We start from the raw sequence: 7,798 nt of genomic DNA on the forward strand, positions 1-7,798 counted from the left end.
TGCACTGTAAGTATGATCCTCAGCGTTGCATATATCTATATAGTATGGGTAATCATTGTGATCTTAGCATTGGCATATTTAATTCTCCATTGAACAACAGTGGTATGGTAGTACAGTAAAGGCCATTGGAAGATTGATATTACTCCATCCCATGTATATATGAAGAACTCTTGTTATCTGGAACCCTATAGAGAAACTTTGATTATGATTCGTGATGTTGCAGTAACCCTTCTTCATGTGGACAATGTTTTACATTCAAATATTGTTCACAAATGAAGTTGTGAACAAGATCTGGTTAGTCCTTAGTTAGCTTGATGTAAAGGATTATGTCTCATAATATTGTACTTTGTATCACAGCTGAACATTTGATGAAATCTAATGAAGAAGAAGAATAATTCTGGGTTGTCCCCCTTTGTGGGGTTTTTCCCTGCTCTCCACCCAATCTTGGTGTATTTATATGTGCGTGCTTTTCTTCCTTTGTTTCTTTCTTTTCCGCTGCAATATTGATTTTATTGTTCTTTATATACAATTGTTATTATGATGTTATAATGTTGTGGGATCAATTTTATGTGTAAAATATGTAATGCAATTTCCAAAAGCAAAGAACAATACAACCCTATGGAAAATTAATATGATAATGATTATACTTGTTTAATTTGGACCAGTGATGGTAGAGAAGACTGGTTTTACTGTCATTCAAAAAATTTAGTAAAACAGAGCAAATATTTTGTGGAGCATCTTTCAGATGACTAGCCCATATGCCAATTTCTAGAATTACATAGAAGTTTACTATTGTGAATCTAAATATGATCATCATCTGAACATTTTAAGGATTTTTTATATGGACAACAATCTAGTTATAGGTTTATGGTAGCATGTAAAAATGGCTCTTGGCATTTTGAAAGCAGCCACCAAACTTGGTACTGATTGAATAATTTCAAAGTGTGTTCAATATTTAGAGACAGTTCCCTGGGAAGAATATGAAGAGGAAGAAATTATAAAAACCCTTCCATAGCTAGGTTCAAAAGTCATTCCCATCCTTGCTAGACTTCAATTAGTTGACTCAGAAGCGGTAAGAAATGTGTTTCTCTCTGCCACACATGCTGCAATTCAAGTTGACATAAAACATTCTCATTTACATGCTTCTCCATATGAACTCAAAGCTTTTGCACAAGAGAAGGTAGAGTATATGCTTGTTGAATATGATGATGCACCTCTACTTAGAATAGATGACAATGTAAAATATGAAGTAAAAAAACATCTATGAGAGTTGTTTTCCATTTTCGAAAATAAAATGTCATCTTTGTTATCTTTGTTAACTGGATTTGTCAGCAAGCGGATAAAAGCTTCAAATAAATTTATTTACACAATTAAGGATATAATATTAAGGCCATGACTCTAGGAAACAAAATTGAACTTGATTGAAGTTACAAGAAAGGTTTTGGAGGCAGTTGGGTATGGAAATGTAACCCTTTCTGCTCCAAGGCAAACACATCCAGTGAAACTTTGGTTACCATTTATAAGGGAGACAAAGCCACAACTTCACCTACAAATTTTTTATGATAAAATGCCTTACCAAATGGATAATGATCTCTGTCAAAGCATAGAATATGTGCTCATTTCCCTGGTTCTGGCATTGCCTTCTAGTGATCGAGCTGAAAATTTGGTTGACTGGCTTAAAACAGAGCAAGAAAGATGCCCAGATTTAAGTGAAGCTTTTGGAGTGTGGTGTTATAGATCCAAAGCAAAAAAAAGGAGACTTGTCTTTGGGTTTGATTGGTGTTAATACCAACAATACCTCTAAGCTACCAATGTTGGCCATTAATATAATTGGCTTCAAACATAGCAAGCAAGACATCCATATTTAAGTGAAGTTTTTGAATTGTGGTGTTAGAGGTGCAAGGAAACAAAGAGGAGATGGCTTGTATTCATTGATAGAAATTTGGGGCACTCATTACATGATTCCAAATGGTTAAATCAAGGACCATATAATATTGTGTACAATACACCTTAAACCGATCAATTCACTGAGAAAGGGAGCCAATCAATTAACCTAGATGGAGGAATGAGATCATAGTAAAAGGAATCATTAAATCACTGGAATTGCACGTAGGGTTCAGAGAAAACTACACCATACATTCCAATCAACCTACCAAGTTGAAGGCAAGAATTCATTTGTTGTTAGAATAGAATACCAATCCCCATCTGGGCATTCCAAACAAAGTTTCTTCTTGGGCATGTAGCTCTACTATTCATTAAATGGACTTGGTAGAATGGTAGAGTAGCCCAGTGGTAGGGGTAGGTCTAGTTACATTCCCAAAACCCTAGGTCTGTGATACTTACTACAATGAGAAATGGAGGGTTGTTTGGAATATTAATCCAGTTGGTAGTAAGTAATCTAGCTTGGGGAAGGCTTGGATTATACCTATTCCAAATTTGGAGGGGGCATGAAAACCACCTTGGAGATCCAGTTTTTTTTAATTTTCCTTTTCTACTTGAGTTTGATGTCAAATATTTTTTTTGTTTTTTATTTCTCTAAGTGTTATATACACACACAACTACAAACACATTCCCCCCACCTAAGCTATAGAGAAGCTTGCTTCTCTTAGCACAACAAGACAGTTGAGATTCATTATATATAAAGGAATCTAATTCAGCAACACGACATGATCATGTTTGCATCTATTACACACCTACTATAGAATAGGAAATAAACAATCTATTGTTTCCTCCAACTCACCAATAGGAACTTAAATCAACTCGTGCCTAATATGATGCATTAAACAACACTTACCTATTGCATATAGATAATATAGATAACATCAAGTACAAGTTGATCCTAAAGCTTAAAATCATTCTTTCACTTTTATCCAACAACCCTATCCACAACATCATTATGTTCTACAATTGCAATCCAAGGTTCAATCAACAATTTTAAAGGATTCTTGTAAACCTCCTCCATCATTTGCTTTGTATCACCCTCAATTTCCACAAGACACCACCTTAGAGTAAATTCTACAAACTTCAGAGTTTCTTGCCTATTACAAAAATCTTTCCTTACTTTAAAGTTTAGATTTGGTGGCCTCTTCTCATTGGTTCACAAGTTACAACCTGATTCAACATCATTCATCACCCTAAGCTTCCCTTCCAGATAACAATGTTTTCCATTGGAATTTTTGTGTTTGTATCAAATAAGCATCCATAATGTCATCAACAAATTTCATGAGTCAACAAGTTTTGTAGGTGTGAGACGTCAACCTTAATACTGTTAAGTGTTGTGTAATCCAATTTTAAACAAAACCCACAAAATTTAAGAAAAAACATTTCAGAAATAACTAAGCAGTTGAATAGTTGGAATTGCATATCAAAGACTGAAATTCTACCAAGAGGCTCAGATAAGGTCTTCATAAAAGGATTATAATTGCATACAATCAAGATCATCCCATGGCCTTGACATGATATCCTTAATCAAGTAGTACAACAAACATTTCAGTAAAAAACTAATTAGTTGAATAGTTTGAATTGCATATTGTAAATTGAAGTTCTACCAAGAGGCTTAGAATATATCTTTATAAAAACATCGTACCTGGATACAACCAGGATCACCCAATGGCATTGACATGATATCGTTCATCAGGAAATCATACCACAAAATTAATTATTGTGCAGAGTTCAATGAGGATCAATTGAGAGCATGTATTCAGCTAATAGTTGGAAAAATCAAAGTATCAATGGTTCTTTCAAGCAAGAAACAAATATTCACTCAATGTTAAGGAACAACCCAGTTTGAGTGGCTCTATTATTCTAATAAATATGCACCCTCTCTAATCCCCCTAGAAATTTCAACATTCCTACAAGAGCAAAGGACCTGCCAACGAAAGAAGAGTTGAAAGATAATACCAGATGAACAATTTCTCATTGTGTCGACTCCCATTTTTCCATCAAGTGCAATATTTAACCCTCCATGCAATCAAAACTAGTACTGCTATAGGTAGTGTAGGATCTGTGAACTCTATCAATGCATGAAGAAGGGATCCAATGTTCTACCATCTAAAAGGCATGTATTACGTCTAGGGTAATGACCCAGTAGAATAGGCTCTTGATACAATGTACAATGGAAGCATCTCCCCTAGAAGGGACTCCCATATAGTCAGACCTGGACCTGCACCAAGCTCCATAGGGATTAACCTTCCCTCTACCTGCTCTAAAGATGTGCAGAGAGGAAAAAGGGACACAATCAGGATAACCTCCAAAATTTTCCAAGCACCATTATGAAAGGACAATTTTTAAGGCTTTCTAGGACATTATCAGACAAATTCCTACAATTCGCAAGATTGATAGCGCTAAGCCCTTTACAAACCCTAGTCAAGGAATCAACACCTGAATCTTGAAAAATCCTACAAATTGGGTATGGAAGTGAAGGAAACATCCTCCAACAGAGTACAATTATTCACAAACCCTACAAACCCTAGATTTGAGATGCATTCATATGGTTGTTCAAGGTTCCTTAATCATGAAGTAAAGAGATTCGAATGCCAATTAGAGATCTTGGTCCTGCAACTGATCCATGCCCTTAGAGATATTTAAGTGCTTGACATGTTTGAAGTGAGAAACAAGAAAAGGGAGGAGTGCATGGGACCTGATTGTGAGATTTTGGGTTGCCTACATGAGCATTTCATTCCAGACTCTGCACACCATGGATGCTGAGAAACTCTTCCTCACTGTAGCTTTGGTCCGGCCAATAAATCCAGTGATACATGATGCATCCAAAATAAAACTGCCCAAGATCCTACTAACCACCTATGGCCAGAGAAGAGAATACAATGACCATGACCTAAACCAGCTGAGGAGGAAGGGCCTTTAGAGAACACCATCATTTCACGCCTCCCACTCATTACCAACTGCCTATGGTAAGGGAGATGACCTAAACTAGTTGAGGAGGAAGGGCCTTCGGAGAGCACTATCATTCCATGCCGCATGCCTATTCTTTTATTATCGAAAAAAAAGCACCACTCATTCCTTTCATTATAGAAAAAATGTCACAAGAGAGATGAAATGAAATAAATAAATATTAATTAAAATAAATACAAAGAAGGAAAAAGATAAGTTGAGACGAAACTATTTTTTTGTCTCAAATTAATGTCTCAAAACAACTTATCGTGTAGTAGTGATTACATGTGAGCATGACTATGATTTACTTGTAAATTCATGATGGTGGATGAAGCATCAATGGATTTAGCTATGTCTCCTCAAGGAGCCTTTTGTTTTTTAAATGAGTGGAATATTGCAATAACTTGTGGGAGCTACAGCAGGTACAAGTATTAACAGTCATGAAGCATCAAGGTCTGGTGCTTTGCTTATCCCAGAAAAATTTCAAGTGAAGTGGCCTCATCGAGAAGAAATTTTACAACCTCAACATATTGTATATCGTGGCTTGATAAAACTAGCTATGTTGCAATCGAAATCTCACCGTCCTTACTCTTGGTGTGGGATAGCCATGTGAGCCCTAAAAATTCAAAATGGCTTCAAGAAAACTTGACATATATGGATATCAAGATCCAATCCATGTTGAAGTTTATTGAAGAGGATTTGGATTCATTTTCCGAGTGTGCAGAGATGCTCTACAAAAAGTGACTAGAGCTTGTACATTTGGTCGAATAATTTTATAGAGCATGTCAAGCTTTAGAAGAACGATGTGACCACATCTTTGGGGCAGGGAACATTTTAAGGATGGAAAATTATCTTGAAGTTTAAAAACATTAGCGAATATCAGTAGTCCCTAATATGAACTGTGTCAAATGCATTAAACCATGGAAGAGGCATTTCCAAACCAAATTCAACAACAAAACAGATTGAGTCCTCTTGATGTTGATGAAATTATAAAAAACACTTATGACCAACAAAGGCAATCACAAAGACAGATGCGTAATAGAGTTGCATTATCTTTTGAAAAGGTAGAGGATGGAGGGGAAGTTACAAAATTGTAGGGTTCAAAGCAGGTGAATGAAATAATTATAGAATATAGAACCACTGAGAAAAAGGCATCACAGTTGCAAGATGAGATGAATTGTGTGCAAGAAGAAAGCCAGAAGATGAAAGAAGAGTCATCCTCTTAAGATGAACAACTTAGTGAGTTGAAGGAGCGAGTATTCTCCTTAAAGAAGAAGTATGAAGAACTTGATCAAGAAGGATATGTATTGAAATTGAAATTACAAGTTGAACTAGAGGAGCCTAAAAAACTTGAAACAAAAATTCAAAATTTGGAAGTAGAATTGCAGAAGTTGGAGGGGAGCCTTGGAAAAGGAATCTAGTATGAAGATGTGAGCCCCAAATATAAACCTAAAGATGATAAAACAACAAGTATGCAATATGGGTAGGTTAGTATGGGGACTTAACACTTGGGAAAAGGAGAAGAAGAAACTCAGAAAGCTCTTTCAAAGTCACATGTAGAACATGAGGCAATAATTCTTTAGTATCAATATGTCCTCAATCTTTATTAGAATTCTGAAAATAGGGCCAGGGATTTTTAGGTAAGACTAGCTCTTGCACAAGAGAAAAATAGCAAGCTTAAAGATGAGTTATCATCTGGAGGTCTACATTTGAAAGTTGTAGAAGAGAAAGCACACCACTTAGAAAGGGACAAGAATTCCCTTGAACAGGAGAGGGAACATTCAATCAAGAAGATGAGCTTTCTAATGGAAGAACTAACTTCTAGTATTCTACACATAATGAGGAACAAAGTCTTAGAATAAGACTACAAGAAGAGACAACCCATAATAGGAGGATTGATCCAGCTTTGAGAAGCTTCCAACAGGCCTTGAGTCAATCACAGGAACAAGAGAAGTTCTGAAAATAGAGATACAAGCAGGAATTGAGAGGCTGAAGGATGTTGATAGAAAGTTTGACATAGATCTGAAAGGCATCCAACTGGCAGCGAGTCAATCATAGGAACAAGATAAAGTTCTGATAGCTAAGATATAAGTGGGAACTGAGAGGACGAAGGATGCAAAAGAAGGAAAAAAAAAACTTAAAGATGAGTTATCAACTGGAGCTCTACACTTTAGGGTTATAGAAGAGGAAGCACACGACTTAGAAAGGGATAATAATTCCATTGAACAGGAGATGGAGCATTTAGTCAAGAAGATGAGCCTACTAATGGAAGAACTAACTTCTACACATATTGAAGAACAAAATATTAAAATAAGACTTCAAGAAGAGATTTCTTAGAACATGAGGATTGATGCAACTCTGAAAATGTTCCAATAAGAATTGAGTAAGTCATAGGAACAAGAGAATTCTCTTACAGCAAAGATACAAGTGGGAATTGAGAGGCTGAAGGAAGATGACAAAAAAAAGTAAATTTTATAGAGGAAGATATTTTCCAATTCCAAAACATGAATGATGCTCTGGTGGAGCAAATATCATCTGCATCAATGTCTATTAAAACTATAGAAGAGGAAGTCTCTAAATTGAAGCAAGACAAGGTCAATTTGTTGGATGAAGTGGTGCTTCGTTTGGACCAGAGAAATTTTTTGCAGCAAGAACTTTATTGCTTGAAAGAGGAAAGCAATGACCTAGACAGGAGATTTTAGATAATCACAAGGCAAATTGAACTATTAAGACTAGACCCAAAGAATCTTTAGTTGTGTTTTGTTAGTTGCAAGATGAAAAAAAATTGAGGGAACTTTGCCAAAATTGAGGAGGAAAAGTTAACAATGTCAAAGATTTTTGAAAAAATAGAGGAACTTAGAAAGAAAAAGACATCTAGAAAATCTACTATCATCTCATACAATAGAGG

At 35.7% G+C, this 7,798-nt stretch overlaps 1 pseudogene; it reads left to right on the forward strand.

The window, feature by feature from the left end:
• Positions 1-244: 244 nt before the first annotated feature.
• On the forward strand, positions 245-1,786 carry LOC149141720 (BTB/POZ domain-containing protein At3g05675 pseudogene; annotated as a pseudogene).
• The last annotated feature ends 6,012 nt before the right edge of the window (positions 1,787-7,798 follow it).

The sequence above is a fragment of the Pinus tabuliformis genome, chromosome X (genome assembly GCF_031772625.1).
Source record: "Pinus tabuliformis cultivar Carrire ecotype Pingquan chromosome X, CPIR1, whole genome shotgun sequence".
Taxonomy (NCBI): Eukaryota; Viridiplantae; Streptophyta; class Pinopsida; order Pinales; family Pinaceae; genus Pinus; species Pinus tabuliformis.